The sequence below is a fragment of the Protopterus annectens genome, chromosome 8.part1, assembly GCF_019279795.1.
Source record: "Protopterus annectens isolate FY-2018-M chromosome 8.part1, PAN1.0, whole genome shotgun sequence".
Lineage (NCBI taxonomy): Eukaryota > Metazoa > Chordata > Ceratodontiformes > Protopteridae > Protopterus > Protopterus annectens.
Genome location: NC_056742.1, coordinates 500658864 through 500675707, shown reverse-complemented (window position 1 = coordinate 500675707; position 16844 = coordinate 500658864). Strand labels below are relative to the sequence as shown.

Here is a 16844-nt window from a genome sequence, read left to right as displayed (position 1 = left end):
CAGAAATATGACTTTTCAGCAGTCTGGAGGTTTGCCCCACATAAAAAGCAGAGCATTGACACATAACCAAATAGACTACCCAGTCAGAACTACAATTACCAAAAAAATGAATATCAAATAGTTGACCAGTGTTCTTACTGCTAAAAACTGTAGTTTTAATCATGTATCTACAAAAGCTGCAATGTCCACAGGGGTGAGAGCCCACCAACTTATCCCCCATAATAATACGTTGGTTGAAATGGGAATGTTTTTGAAGGGTCCTTTTATAATGGGCAAAATGAGAATTCCAAGTTTTACCCCCTCCTGAAGGAGAATAAGCAACTGTCCAACTCTAAGGATATTCCAATGTTTGTCAACTGTATTTTGTAACAAATCAATATTGTTACCAAATGTGCTAACCAGCCTCATGGTCTGTGATTCCCCCACTTTTTCTTATACTCTAATAGATCCAATATATTGCAATTAGTAGCCCATTCACTGGCTCGATGTACATCTGGTGCCCTGTAACCCCTCATTAGGAATGTCTCTGTAAGATCCTGCTTGGCCTCCAAATAACCACTGTCTGTAGAACATATTCTTCTCATTCTTAAAAACTGGGATTTTGGAATATTATTGATTGTATGCCTGGTGTGAAGACTAGATGCATATAATAAGTTGTTATATTGTGGGTACTTTCTGTAAACCGAACTGCTCAATGTATCATCTGGTTGTCGTAAAATCTTGACATCCAGAAAATTGATCTCCTTGATCTCATAAGTAGCAGTAAATTCAATGCCCTCCTGGTTTCCATTAATATATTCCAGAAACCCCAAAAGGTAATCAACACCCGCACGCCATACAAGCCAACAATCATCCAAAAAACGCCTCCATATGTCTATTTCAGTAAGGAAAATGTTATGCGTTTCATCATAAATGATTTGTTTTTCTATATACCCCATAAAGAGGTCCACATATATGGGGGCAAATGAAGCCCCCATATCTGTTCCCTGTTGTTGCCAATAACATTCCCCCTTAAAATGAAAGACATTTTTTGTTAGGATATGTTCTGTCAAACAAACGATAAGGGTATTAAAACCCGGTGGATGCAAATTTACTTTGTTAAGCCAATAATCCAGAGCTTGTAATCCTGCCCAATGGGGGATACTGGTGTAAAGGGATTTAACATTCAGCGTGCACATGAGCTAGTGAGGTTCCAATGCAGAATCTGAAATCATTTTTACAAACTCTGTAATATCCTTTACCCTTGCCCTAACATGTGGTAATAACCAATGTAAATATTGAGTCAGAAATATGGAGATGGGCTCAGTTAAGGACCCTCTCCCTGAAACAATAGGCCTACCCAGAGGCTGACTCAAATTTTTATGAATTTTGGGCAAAAGATAAAGGTACTGTTGGGCCGGATCACTGACCATGAGCTGCTGTTTAACCTGTACACTGATAATGCCCTCCTCTACTGCTAACTCTAAAAATGCATCAATTTCCTTTTTGAATTCTAGTGTGGGGTCAGTTGGCATTTTCCTATAATGCTCAGGGTCGGACAATTGTCCATTTCCCTCATTCCAATACTAACTGGCATCTATAATTACCACCTTCTCACCTTTATCTGCCGGAAGGATGACAATATCAGTATTAGCATATAAATCCTTAAGAGCCTGTTGTTCCCCCTTTGAAAGGTTATGTCAAAACATTTGAGATGAATTATAGTTGAAATGTAGATCCTTCAAAACAGCCTCCTGAAAAATGGCTACATGCTTATTCATTGGTGGCATAAATTTTGATTTGTGAAAACGAAATTCAGTAGAACTAGAAGAAGACTCAGTTGTACCAAAAAACAATTTTAAATTTAACTTTCTATAAAAAGCAATCAAGTCCGACACAAAAACATGTTCTTCCACAAAAAAAGCTAGGTACAAATCCCAAACCTTTATTAAGTAAGGACTGTTCATCTTTAGATAAAACATACTTAGAGATGTTATGTATGTTATAGGTGTTAGTTAGGGTCTATATTATATCATTGAACGCTTAAAAAAGTGAACGCTGATTGATCGACCTAATTTAAGCGAAAGCTTACACTCTCGAACTGTCAGACCAGCGATTTCTTTCCCAGGGAAAAAAAATCACTGATCCAAAACACATACACACAACACAAGCACACCAAACAAACAGAAATCCACACACATACACCTAAAATCTGATACCTAACCCTACACTAAACTATGCACACACCACTAACTACCCACTTACCTTAACCCAAACCCTAACCCTAAGGTCCGTCACTATCGCACACTCACCTCACCCGCTCCCTAACCCTAACTCACTTAAATCCACCCTAACCCTCATGTCCACTCAATTGCACACACACCTAACCCGAGCCCTAACCCTAACTCACCTAAATCACCCTAACACTCACATCCACACAATCGCACACTTACCTGAATCCGATCGGTAACTTTCCACCATAACACTGAAAATACCGAAGCAACAGAAATGGACAACCAAATTCTTTCCCTAGGAAAAAATTCAAGTTTCTGCTGCTTCGATATTTTGCAGTTTCACAAAAATAAGTTTGATCAATCAGCATTCGCTTTTTTAAGCGTTCAAGGATATAATATAGACCCATTAGTTACCACTTCATTATTGATTGTAACATATTCTCTAGAGTTACTACCTTTGTGTTTGCACCCCCCTCTATGTCTTTTACCCCTAAAGGGCTAACCTGGGTCCGTACTTTCTTGGGGTCTGGAGACAGCAGTTAGGGCTGCTAGAATGATCTCCTGCTATGGTGAATTTATAGATGAATGTACATTACTGAAGTCTATGTTTTTGAAAAGAGGTTACCCATTGGGGTTCCTCAATAACATCTTAAAGGAAGTCGACAGGAAAAGAGTGGTAGGTCACTTCCACCCGATTGTTTGTAAAGGGTATGAGCAGGAGCACACTGAATGGGCAGTTAATGATGTAGTGATTAGGGATCAAACTAATAACTGCACAACTAGCAGGTTCATTACAACATTTTCCCTAGATGCCACACATATTAGGGACATACTTAACAAAAACTGGCCCCTTATCAATGAGGATACCAGTCTTATCAAACTGGGACCACTACCTCTCATGACCTTTCAAAGGGGCCCTAACTTAAAAACCCTAGTGGAGAGAAATAAGGTAAATAAAAGAGGTACTAGTATGGCGAAATGCAGCAGATGCCCACAATGTAGATTCATTAGAACCACAAATAAGGTTATACTAAGGGATAAAGAATATCATATAAGTGGTAGGTTTAATTGTGAATCCCAGGATGTGGTCTATGCAGCAACTTGTGTCTCCTGTGATGGATACTATATTGTGAAAATGGAGAGAAAAATCAAACAAAGGGTATATGAACATACCTACTGTATTGTGAAAACGGAGAGAAACCTCAAACAAAGGGTGTATGAACATACCTACTGTATTGTGAAAACGGAGAGAAAAATCAAACAAAGGGGTAATGAACATACCGACTGTATTGTGAAAACGGAGAGAAAAATCAAACTAAGGGTATATGAACATACCTACTGTATTGTGAAAACGGAGAGAAAAATCAAACTAAGGGTATATGAACATACCTACTGTATTGTGAAAATGGAGAGAAAAATCAAACAAAGGGTATATGAACATACCTACTGTATTGTGAAAATGGAGAGAAGACTCAAACTAAGGGTATATGAACATACCTACTGTATTGTGAAAACGGAGAGAAACCTCAAAGGGGTAATGAACATACCGACTGTATTGTGAAAACGGAGAGAAAAATCAAACAAAGGGTGTATGAACATACCGACTGTATTGTGAAAACGGAGAGAAAAACCAAACAAAGGGTGTGTGAACATACCTACTGTATTGTGAAAACAGAGAGAAACCTCAAACAAAGGGTATATGAACATACCGACTGTATTGTGAAAACGGAGAGAAACCTCAAACAAAGGGTGTATGAACATACCTACTGTATTGTGAAAACGGAGAGAAAAATCAAACAAAGGGTATATGAACATACCTACTGTATTGTGAAAACGGAGAGAAACCTCAAAGGGGTAATGAACATACCGACTGTATTGTGAAAACGGAGAGAAAAATCAAACAAAGGGTGTATGAACATACCTACTGTATTGTGAAAACGGAGAGAAACCTCAAACAAAGGGTATATGAACATACCGACTGTATTGTGAAAACGGAGAGAAACCTCAAACAAAGGGTGTATGAACATACCTACTGTATTGTGAAAACGGAGAGAAAAATCCAACAAAGGGTATATGAACATACCGACTATATTGTGAAAATGGAGAGAAAAATCAAACAAAGGGTATATGAACATACCGACTGTATTGTGAAAACGGAGAGAAAAATCAAACAAAGGGTGTGTGAACATACCGACTGTATTGGAAAGAACAACACTACCAGCGCCTTTGCGAGACACATCATAGAACACCCCAACCATCAATTTCAGTTTCTGGTACTACAACAGGTAGAACACAATATTAGGGGTGGGCCTTGGGAACTCAGACTGGAGGAATGTGAATTAAGATGGCAGGTATGTACCTCTGCTCATGTGCCCCCAGGGCTTAATGATTACATTTCTATTAAATACCTTCTCAAACTTAAGGCTCTAAATAGATAAGGCTGTTCTAACTATGGCTTGTTTAATTTAATAACATTATTAACACAACTACATTTATAGCACAATTTACATCATACACTTCGTTTTTTTAGTGTGTTTTCTGGTGCATTATTAGAATCACAATATATGGTGCAAGTCTTCTTAAAGTATTGGGTTTGGGCTCTAACAACGCCTATAAACTTCCAACTTAATTAATTGAAACATAAGCTTAGTGGATTAGCGCAAGACATATGGTTTTTGGTGTTGGTTCACATCTAAGTTTTTGGACGAAGAATATTAGGACACAAATAGGTATACAGAGAAGGGACAAAAACTTTGACCAGGTAATACTGTTGTCATACTGGTCGACTGGTTTTAACCATATATTTTTCTGTTTTTAACCATATATTTTTTTCTGTTTCTATTTATGATAAAGACTTTGCAATGTTCTGCTAATGTAAATAACTCATTTATATTTAACTATGTTACAGTACTAGTAATGTAGTTTTTTATTCCCACTTTGGCGTTCTGTGTTGCAAAATGTTTTTTTCTGGGAATATCTCTTTAATTTAAAAAAAAATGGTTTTAATTGTGTAATTGATATGGCAGTTTGGAAGTATTTAAACTGCAACTACATGTCATGTCATTTGTCTGATGAAGTTGGTGGAGTACACTGACAAAAGTGCTTACTTTATCTACAATAAAAACAGTGTTGCTGTGGTTCTGCTGCTGCCGTTTTTCTGTTTTTTAACTGTTTTGGTTTCACAATTTGAGGAGCTGCTAGCCATAGCCCATGATATTCCCTTTGCAGGTCATATGGGCATAAAACGTACAAAGAGGCATATTATGCAGTTTTTTTATTGGCCTGGAATTTCCAGAGCTGTAACAGGGTACTGCAGGACCTGTGAGCAGTGCCAAAAGGTAGGCAAGGCAGGACACAAGGTGAGAGCTCCTTTGATGCTTTTGCCTGTGATTGAGGAGCCATTTCAGAGGGTAGCTATGGATATTGTGGGTCCTCTGAGTACCCCAAGCGCCACAGGGAAAAAGTATATCTTAGTGGTAGTGGATTATGCTACATGATACCCTGAGGCAGTGGCTTTGTCCTCCATTGAGGAAGAGAAGGTGGAAAATGCTTTGTTAGAGATTTTCAGCAGGATGGGTTTCCCAAAAGAAATACTGTCTGACAGAGGTGCCGATTTCATGTCAGACCTGCTGGTTTGTCTGTGGAAGTCCTGTGGGGTGAAGCACATGAAGACCACTCCCTACCATACCCAGACTAATGGTCTTGTTGAGAGGTTAAACTCTACAATCAAGTCCATGCTATGGGCATTTGCAGATCAGTTTAAGAGGGAGTGGGACAAATATCTGCCCCATCTGTTGTTTGCTTTCAGAGGGGCTCCCCAGGAATCCACAGTTTTTTCACCCTTTTAGTTGCTGTATGGGAATAGGGTGAGGGGACCTCTAGATTTAATTTGAGAAGATGAGTGTGAACTTCACAAGGAGTCTGTTGTGGCATACATCCTAAACCTCAGGACAAGGCTCAGGAGAACCTGGCAGAAGCTCAACAACAGAAAAGGTGTGGTATGAAAAGAATGCTCGAGCTAGAGCGTATGCTGTGGGGCAGCAGGTAATGGTTCTCATTCCTGTCAGTCACAACAAACTGATGGCAGCTTCAGAGGGACCATACAAGGTGGTAAGAAAGGTAAGTGATGTTAACTACATGGTGGAACTGCTAGGCAGACAGCAGGGGTACAAATTGTACCATGTTAGCATGATGAAACCTTACCATGATAGGGAGGCCCTTGTGCTGAGCATTTGCAGTGGGTTGCAGGAGGAGTCTGAGGGAGATCTTGTGACTGATCTCCTCAGTGAGGCTCGGGCTGACACCTCAGTGGAAGGCGTAGCAATATCGTAGCAGCTATTTCCTACTCAGGTTCAAGAAATCCGAGGAGTGTTGCAGGAATTTGAGGACATGTTCACTGGGAAACCAGGGTGCAGGTTCTGTGTGGATTACAGGAAATTAAATAGTCACACAAAGTCGGATGCTTATCCCATGCCTAGGACAGATGAGGCCCTAGAGCAGCTGGGTGGGGCTAAGTATCTTACAACCATTGATCTTACCAAGGGTTACTGGCAGGTGCCCTTGACTCCCAGTGCTAGACAGAAGTCAGCCTTTGTGACTCCTTTTGGCTTGTATGAGTTCACAAAGATGCCCTTTGGGATGAAGAATGCCCCAGTGACTTTCCAGAGACTGGTGGGTAATATCCTAGCAGGAGCAGGAGGGTTTGCCCTTGCTTACCTAGATGATATTGCCATCTACAGCCATTCCTGGCCAGAGCACCTTCAGCATGTCAGGGAGGTGCTGGGCAGACTACAGAGGGCAGGGTTGACCATTAAGCCGAGCAAATGTCAGGTGGGTATGGCAGAGGTCTCCTACCTAGGACATGGAGTGGGGAGTGGTAAGATAAAGCCAGAACCTGCCAAACTGGAAGCTATTCAGGCCTGGGCTGCACCTGTTACTAAAAAGCAGGTGAGGGCATTTTTAGGAATAGCAGGGTACTACTGAAAGTTTGTCCCTAGTTATAGTACCATAGCTGCTCCCCTCACAGACCTGACAAGGAAGAACAGGCCAGATAAGGTAGTGTGGACCCCACCATGTGAGCAGGCACTCCAGAAGCTTAAAGAAGCTTTGGGAGGACCCCCTGTGTTAGCCGGTCTAGATTACAGGAAAGAATTTGTTGTGCAGGTGGATGCTTCAAACCATGGGGTGGGGGCTGTACTTAGCCAGATTTCTTCAGAGGGAGAAGAGCACGCTGTGGTTTATCTCAGTTGCAGGCTCCAACCCAGGGAGGAATGCTATGCAACTGTAGAAAAGGAATGTCTAGCCATAGTGTGGGCACTGCAGAAACTTCAGCCTTATCTGTATGGAAGACAATTCACTGTAATGACAGATCACAACCCCCTAATATGGTTAAACAGAGACAGCCAGCAAAATGCCAAGTTGCTAAGATGGAACCTAGGGTTGCAAGCATATGACATGTCAGTGCAAAACCGCAGAGGGATTAGCAATGCCAGTGCAGATGGGCTCTCAAGACAGGGAATGGGGTAAGGTATACTCAGATAGACCTTCCCAAGAGTCACTTGAAAAACTAGCTTGAGTTCTCTGGGGGGTGTGAAGACTGGTATAGATGGGTGAAGGCTGCTAGACTAGCCAAATAGAATTTGATACATAATTCTGGCAATTGTAAATATAAATGTAAAATACAGGCTTGTTTCTTAAATGAAAGAAAATACTGTAAAATGTTAAACTTCAGGATTGTGGCAACATTACCATCTGCTGTGGGGAAGGCTAAGTCAAGCATTTCAAATCTTTCTTATGAAGTTAAAATGATTTCAAATCTATCCTTTGATTTGTAGAGCTCGGAGTCAGCCTGTCTGGGCTACCACATTCTTTCTATTGTTTTAACTTAAGGATAACTTAGAATTATGTAATCTGGGAGGGCCCAGTAGAAATGTTTGTTAGTGATTTTAAAAACTATTGCTCAGAGAGAAACTCTAAGCATTTTGATCTTGGACATCCAACTCAGCACTGCCTTATGCTCTCTTAAGTAAGTTATCTTACATGTGTGTTTTCTTGTAGCAATAGCTAGGAATTAGAAAATATTAGACTAAGTGTTTTTCTGTTATGTCAGAACTGTACTACTAAACTATTTTACATTTCTGTGTGATCTCTGAACTCTTGAATAGCACTGTGGTGTAGTAGTATTGTCTTGTGTTTTTAGTATTTATTATTAAATATTTTTAAACCCTTTTCTTCTGTGGCTGGTTTATGTAGAGATAATGTAAGCTCTAAAGTACATTACATGCTTATAAGTGATCCTGTACTAAGCCCTTCCAATAAGCCTTGATTGCTTAGTTGCACTACTATTGGATAATAATATTGCACAGTAATAATTGGACACCCTTTTAAGAGCCTTTGGGTAGGTGATAATTATTAGCTGGTGGTGACAGTAATTACTACTGTATAGTCTGGGTATAGGGGCACAACTGGATAATCTTTGTCAGCCTTTCCCTGGAGTGTCTGTGAAGCTGTATAAATACTTATGTCAAAGTGTGTGTGTGTGTGTGTGTGTGTGTGTGTGTGTGTGTGTGTGTGTGTGTGTGTGTGTGTGTGTGTGTGTGTGTGTGTGTGTGTGTGTGTGTGTGTGTGTGTGTGTGTGTGTGTGTGTGTGTGTCAGCTACTTGGGCAGGGACATGAAGCACTGGTTGGACAGAGAGGGTACTGGAGGTTAGCTTGCCAGCTAGGCTGAGATATGGACCCTATAGCTGTGCCAGTGGAGAGTCTTATTGGGGAACTGGAGAGCCAGGGAGCAACTAGACCCAGACTGATTGTAATCTATGTGTGCTCTTAAGGAAAATTGTACTTTACTGTGTGCATTTGTTATCCTTTTCTCCTATATGAGATGCCCTCTCAGGTGTTAGTGGTGAGGACTGAGGCCCCTTGATTGCTGGGCCAGGGCACGGGTGTCACAAGATGTATTAGGATTTGTTTTTTACTTGTTGGAGGTAATTTTTCATATAACTGCACTACGATATACCTTGCAGCACTTAGTTCTCTAGTTTAGTTCTGGTAGGGGTGCCTTCTTTACAGAGTCTACAAGTCCTCCCTATGTCTATGTGGATTTTTGTCAGGTACTCCTGTTTCTTCCCACATCCCAAAGACATGTTGATCAGTGAAGGTGTATCTGTAAATTGCTGGTAGGTGTCTGTGATGGTCTGGCATCCCATATCTTATCAGGCTAGTGGAAAAGCTAAAATTCCTAGTTTGCATTTTGTAACTAGTATGATATGATATAACTAAAGAATCCAAAGATGATTAAAATATTCATGATTTTACAGGCGCATATAACTTTATATTACAGAGGTTACATAACATAGTGTATTTGATAACGGACTACTGATAGAAGGTATCCCATCATATGTGTGTTCTAGCATGTTGCAGATAAACACCATGACGTTTCTCTTTATTAAGTAAGCCTTGGCTATCGTAGTTCTCAGGAAGACCTCTGATTAAGATATTGTTACGTCTACTTCTAGCCTCAAGGTCTGTTAGTTTTGTCTGTAGATCTGACATAGAAGCTGTTTTGGCGCATAGATCATCAGATAAGGACTGTATTTGAAACTCATTAGTTAGTGTTTTTTGTTCAAGTGTGTTTACTCTGTCAAGAATTTGATTGATGGATTTACCTAGAGTAGAAAGTTGTTCCGAAAAACTTTGTATGGCAGAATGAATGGGTTGGAGGGCCTGTTTCAGCTCATCCATGTGGAAGTTGGAGTCCTCTTTGGTATTAGTGTTGCTTTTAATAGGCTCCACATTTTGTTTATTTGTTCTCTGTCTTTTTGAAAGTCCCTCTTTTTCTGGTGAAAATATTGCTGAAGATTTGGCTTTTGTTGTTTGTGTATCCATTGTAGTAGGATCATTTGTCATTTTTATCTGTTTAGCCATGTGGAGTTAGGAGTACTTCAAGTGGATGCAGGCCCCTGGATCTCTGTGGAAATAACACCGTGGAAAAGCTGTAAAAGTTGAAAAGCTGCTTTTGAATCTTGCTGGCTGTGGAGGTGATGAAAATTCCGAAGTGATGAAGGTAAAATAACTCTTTTCGAGATATTTAGAATTCTAGAGGGTGTAGTTGAGGTAGGGAGCTCTGTGCATAAGCTGTACACTAGACGACCACCATTTTGGAATATATGACATTTCTCTTTATTTTGTTCTTAGTTTTCTGTAGGCTAAACAGTAAACTAAAGATTTGCATAGTAGAGTTAAATAATACTGTTCTTTTAATTCTTTATTGGTTGTACTTGATTTCTGTGTCACATGATTCTAATTATGTATTTTAATGAATGTTTTTTAGTATTTGCTTAGTGTATTGCCTGAGGAAGAGTTGTGTAAGTGAAAGTTTTACTTGCATTAAATTTAAGTTTTACAGCTTGTGGCTTTGGACTTCTCATTTATCTTTACATTTTCTGTGAGCTACACACCTTTGCCTCTTACATGTTCCTATGACTGCCTTCTATTTCTTTTACATGTTACATACGACTGCCTCTTTTTATGCTTTGCATATTGAAATAATGAAATGCTGATTACAGAAAGTGTGCAGCGAAATACAGAGCTTCAAAATCTTGCTGTACAACAGTACTCTAAACATTCAGTACATTGGAGTAAAAAGGGCCCTAAGGTCAGACTGAAACTCAATATATACCTGACAGAGAAAACAGAAAAGAATTCCCCTCATGAGATAATAAAGCTATAGGTGTACCTTTCTACAGCCAACAAAGAAAGAACTTTAATTAAAATAATGATTACCATCTAATGTTTCTGATGGTTTGTTTGTATAAGTGTGTAATAATCTCTACAAAATTTAATTATGTTATAGATGATACTGACTGTGTTTGTCACAGCTGTAATTCATCAAATATAATTCTATAACACTACCACACGCATCTTCTCATGTCTAAACTGTGCTTGATTTATTTATTAATTTTATTTGTTTTGCATTTGTTAACCAGGATAGTCTGATTGGATACATGTCTATTTTCAGCGGAGGCCCGAGGAGAAAAGCTCCAAAGTTAGTTACACAGGCAAACTTAACATAATAAAAATTAAACATCATTTACAGACTCTAAAAGTTATACAAGCTCAAACTTAATATGGGTTAACAGTTAAAAACACAAATGAGTTCTATTAAAAGTAGTATTGGTAAACGTGTAAGACTGCTTATTTAGTCCGGCTTGGAGCAAGGACACATCCACTGAGAACTGAAATACTGCTTGAGAGTTTTCTTGAATTGAGAGGGTAGTTTCTAGGGTAATGTCAGCAGGTAGTGAGTTCCAAGTTCTGCCAACAGAGTTGGCAAACATAGAGTAGTTTGTACTACCAGTCTATTAGATGAGCAAAGTGTTCTGAGGTTGGAGTGGGGATAGATAATGTTTTTCAGTGCCGGTGTATTTTCAGGTTGATTAACTACTTTATGAGCCACAATGATTTGGTTATACTGAATCTGCCTGGGTAGTTCAAGCCATCCGAGATTTTTTAGGTTTTTACAGTTATGTGTTCTGTAAGGCAAGCCAGTGGCAATCTAGCTATGTTATTATAGCAGCTGGAGAGTTTGTTAAGTTCAGTTTTGTTTAAATTGGCAAGTAAAGGTGAGGCATAGAAGAGGGTAGACAGTCGATGGGAGCGGGCAGTGGCAGTCCTAGCAGGTGGGGTTAGGAATGGCATTATCCTGTATAGTTTTTATTAATGGTTTTGATAGTTTTGTTGATGTGCACATCAAATTTAAGATCGTTATCTACAATAATGCCTAGAAGTTTCATGTGGGCATCTGGGGAGATTATGGTACCACTATTAGATAACACCAGGGATCTTTGGGTGGGGGAGAAAAGTAGTAGTTTTGTTTTGTTGGGATTTAATATCAGGCAATGATCAGCAAGCCAATGTTCAACGAAGTTAAAAGTACTCTGAGTGATTGTCTACAGTTCTGTTTGGGAGATGGCAGTGCAGATCAATGTGGAGTCATCCGCATATTAAATGCAGTTAGCTTTTGGGATGACAGTGTGGAGGTCATTAATAAAAATGGAAAACAGAAGAGGTCCCAGAATGGACCCCTGGGGGACACCTAGGGTGTTGGTAGGAGGTTGGATATTTAGTTCGGCCACATGATGACTTGTTGTCGATTGTCCAGATAGGATTGAAACCATTGGAGAGAGTGATTGTCTAAAGACATTGTTGTCAGGGTGTAGATGAGTAGATGGTGGTTAACCATATCAAAAGCCTTTGAGAGATCCAAAAAAGAGCTGAGGACAATTTGTTATTGTTCCTGTTATAGTTTATGACATAGGTGAAGGTAAGGCTGTGGTGGTACTATGATGAGGCTTGAAGCTATGCTGAGAGTTGGCCAGTAGGTTTCTCTGGATTAGATAGTGCAGAAGTTGTTTATGGGTACACTTTTCCACAATTTTTGCCAGAGGTGACAAGATGGCCAATGACTGTTGTCAACTATCCTAAAAGTTATTCATACTGGGCACCTTTTTATCAGGTGCTCTTTTCTGGAGCTAGGACCACTGTTTACTTCTGATCACTAATGGACTAATTTGCAAAATGTATATATATATATATATATATATATATATATATATATATATATATATATATATAGATTGAGTTCATGTCAAATGGCTTACCTAAAAAATGGCTACCATAAAATCATTAGCCAGCCTACTTCTGTAAATAGGCACCATTTAGATTCAATCCAGATGCTTCTAATTGGGAGAAGAGAGAAATTAGTTTCTCAGATAGTAAATTCCTATGATCAGAGATATCATCTGAAATGCCCAGAGTCCAGAAACTATTATGCCTACTGAGATGAGTACCACTAACCTTCATATTGGGAGGGGGGTTTGGAGGGTGGCCTAATGGTTAAGGTGTTTGCCTTACAAACCCAAGGTGCAGGGTTCGAGTCTCACAAGGGATAATTGGCTAGGCTTAAAATGGCCCACAAGAGCAGTTAGCCTAGTACTAATCTATGAACCTATGAACCTATATGCAATGTGGAGGTCGGCCTGAATGTAAGATATTGTACAGAACACTACTTGCAGTTCTATAAAACAAACCCACCCACCCACATGTAAACTGATTGTGTGAAATGTTACAACCATATCAGTAAGTGGCCTGACCCTGTTCTGTTTGAAGTGCTGGATAACCTCTTGATTAAACAGGAGAGGTTCTGAGAAGGGGGAATACAAAAACAATTCACATTGGTGCCCTCTGCAAAGTCAGTGAGGTGCAGTCAAGACAGTCAGTGTAACACAACAGCGTATGTGTTTGTCAAGTAGCATCTTCTCCTGCCTAAGGGTGTAACATCTCAGCCACCCATACTGTGCCTCTGGGGGAAGCTCAGAAGATTCCAAAACTCTCTTCATAGTGGGGGTGGGCACAGAAGATCTTGGAGGAGTTATTTGTAGGGCTGAGGCAATCACTGACAAGATTCAGAATCTCTTTCAACTGTCTGAAAAATGTGTCTGTCTCAAGTATAAAGAAATTTAAAGTTATAATGGGCATCGAAGCCAGCAGAAGAGGTACCAAGACAACCAGTGGCAGAGTGATTGGATAGTGAGGAGTCCAAAGGAACAGTCCCAGAAAATCCAATATCATTCCCTGATGTTGAAGTGCTTGAAACTGGAGCTGTTTGCTGCATAAAATAGTTGGCATCAAAAACATCAGCGGTATTGGAGACAGTATGATGCCAGCAAGACTGACCTGAAAATATGGCATCTGAAACACAGACAACAATCGGAGCAACAATAATAGCATAGCTGTCAATACACCAACACTAGTCATTGCAAAATGGATGCTAAATGAAGAAGGATGCCTGCAACATTGCTGCAGGGAAAAACATAGCTCCTAGTGGGAATGTGGATTCTTTGATATCTTGTCTTAAATTTTAAGAATTACATCAACCAGTTAATTATGATCCAATCTGTGACAAATTAGAGTGCTAAGAGACCTGGATGGAACTGGCCTGGAATAAACTATACCCAACCACAATTGTTTTAGAGTTTTTACAGACATTTCTGTAGATACAGGCCCCACATGACAGCTACCCGACATTGGGTTCCAGTGAGGGATTGGAATGTTTGATTTTGATTGGCCAATTTCTGTAGGGTGTTAGATGCATTTTGATTGGCTGGCTTCTGCAGGGGCAGAGCCTTACAGGCTTTAAATACCAGGAAGCTTACTCAATCCAGTGCTCTTTAGTCCTGGGCTACTCCAAAGACTCACTCTGGGTCTGGCCCCCATTTCTCTGATAGACAGAGGCAGACAGTAATGCCTAAACTAACATGCCCCCCACATAACCTCTAGAAATTTCCTAACATAGCCCCTCCTGATAAACGCCCATGATACATAGGGACACAACTGGGTTAGATTGCACAGGTAGGCTTATAAAGCTCTTGGTGATCATTAGCCTAGTATATACGTATGAACCTATAAATCTATGACGAGTAGCAGAAAAGGGAGAATGTTTCTAGACAAGCTTTAGGCTCTGTATTTTTTTTTTTCAGTGATAGAAGCTGTAACATCCTGTACTCCAGACTAGAGAAGGAGCAGCCTGAAGACTTATTAAATAATTTTCCAGAAGGCATACATCATGTAGAAACAAGTGTACTTCTTGGTGGTTGGGAGAGTCTGACCACAAGTACAGTTTTATAAGTAGAGGTTGAGACATCATTAAGAATAAAGTACCTTGGTTAAATGGAGAAAAGTGTTAAAGTTAACTTTTTAACAGGAGAGTGAAAAGAAAATTATTTCTTTTAACAGGGAAAGAAGATGAAGAATCAGAAAGTGAAAATCACGCTCATACAGAGATTTGGAACAACACACAACTACTAAACAGCAAGGTAATCTGTGGACATTTTCCTCAGGCCATTCAAGAGAAAATAAGAACTGCAGAGTGAATTATAACTGCATTATGTGACTGAGAGGATCTCAGTCAACCTGGCAAAGTTTGATGTGCTAAGTCGTCCCAATGACTGTTGTCATCTGTCCTAAAAGTTAATCATACTGGACACTTTTTTATCAGGTGCTCTTTTCTGGAGCTAGGACCACTGTTTAGTTCTGATTACTAATGGACTCATTTGCAAAATGTATGCATATATATATATATATATATATATATATATATATATATATATATATATATATAAAAAATAGATTGAGTTCATGTCAAATGGCTTACCTAAAAAATGTCTACCATAAAAATCATTAGCCAGTCTACTTCTGTATATAAGCACCATTTAGATTCAATTCAGATGCTTCTAATTGGGAGAAGAGAGAAATTAGTTTCTCAGATAGTAAATTCCTATGATCAGAGATATCATCTGAAATTACCAGAGTCCAGAAACTATTATGCCTACTGAGATGAGTACCACTAACATTCATATGCAGTGTGGAGGTCGGCCTGAATGTAAGATATTGTACTGTGCACTACTTGCAGTTCCATAAAACAAACCCATCCACATGTAAACTGATTGTGTGTGTGTGTGTGTGTGTGTGTGTGTGTGTGTGTGTGTGTGTGTGTGTGTGTGTGTGTGTGTGTGTGTGTGTGTGTGTGTGTGTGAGTGTGTGTCAGTCTGTGTATGTATGTGTGTGCCTGTGTGTGTGTAGCTGTCTGTCTCTTTATCTTTTTCAACTTGCCATATCTGTCTCTCTGTTTGTGTGAGCGTGTGCCTGTGTTTGTGTCTGTCTGCCTGTCTGCATATGTGAGTGTGTGTGTGTGTCTGTATATGTATGTGAGTGTGTATACATGTGTCTGTGTGTCTGCCTCTCTTTGTATGTGTGTGTGCATGTACACGTGTACATTCACGTACTCCCATGCAAATGTGTGTGCGCGCGCGCACACGTGTGTACATGTGTGTCACACTTCTTAACTGTGATAAATGTCATCATTTTCACCTTTGCCACATCATCAAATAATTTCCCTTCACTCAGAATCCTATGACCTACTACCGGTTTTGAAAAATACTTGAATAGTTTTACTAGAATGTCTGAGCATTGTACATAGTTTTGAAACACTACTCATAACTGCACCTCTATACTTCTTATGATACCTATATATAATTGTATCTGAATCCCATCTACTACCTACAATATTAACATTTTCTGCAATGCCAAGTTCCTTCCCTCACATCCATTTCTTTGAATTTGTAAGTACTAATCACAAGATCAATTATCTGTTTGGCAAACCTACTACATATTCAAATGCTCAATATTCAACATCTACTAAATGCATAAGTATCTTTTATATTCTAATAGTTGCCTTTATTTCATATGAATGTAATCTGATTGCAAAACTGTAACTGTATGTCTGTTCATGCAATTACTAAATGTCTGTTTAAAATGTTTGCAATATGCTGGAGCTTTTCTCCTTGGGTCTCCATTGAAAAGGGGTTTTTGACTAAAACCAGCAGACCTGAAAAACAAAAGCAAATAAATAGTATATGTGTGTGTGTGTGTGTGTGTGTGTGTGTGTGTGTGTGTGTGTGTGTGTGTGCACGCACGCGTGCATGTGTGTGTGCGCGCACATGTGTGCATGTGTGTCATACCTCTTAACTGTACAGATTTTCGCAGAATGTCCAGATTTTTGCCTCATATTTTTGG

At 39.5% G+C, this 16844-nt stretch overlaps 1 long non-coding RNA gene across 1 annotated transcript; it reads right to left on the bottom strand.

Moving 5' to 3' along the window:
• Positions 1-3619: 3619 nt before the first annotated feature.
• LOC122810091 lies at positions 3620-4294 on the bottom strand. The gene is made up of 3 exons (XR_006366057.1): positions 4081-4294; positions 3761-4030; positions 3620-3656 (listed from the first exon to the last, which is right to left on the bottom strand). It is a non-coding gene; the product is annotated as an uncharacterized LOC122810091 (long non-coding RNA).
• Between the last annotated feature and the right edge of the window lie 12550 nt (positions 4295-16844).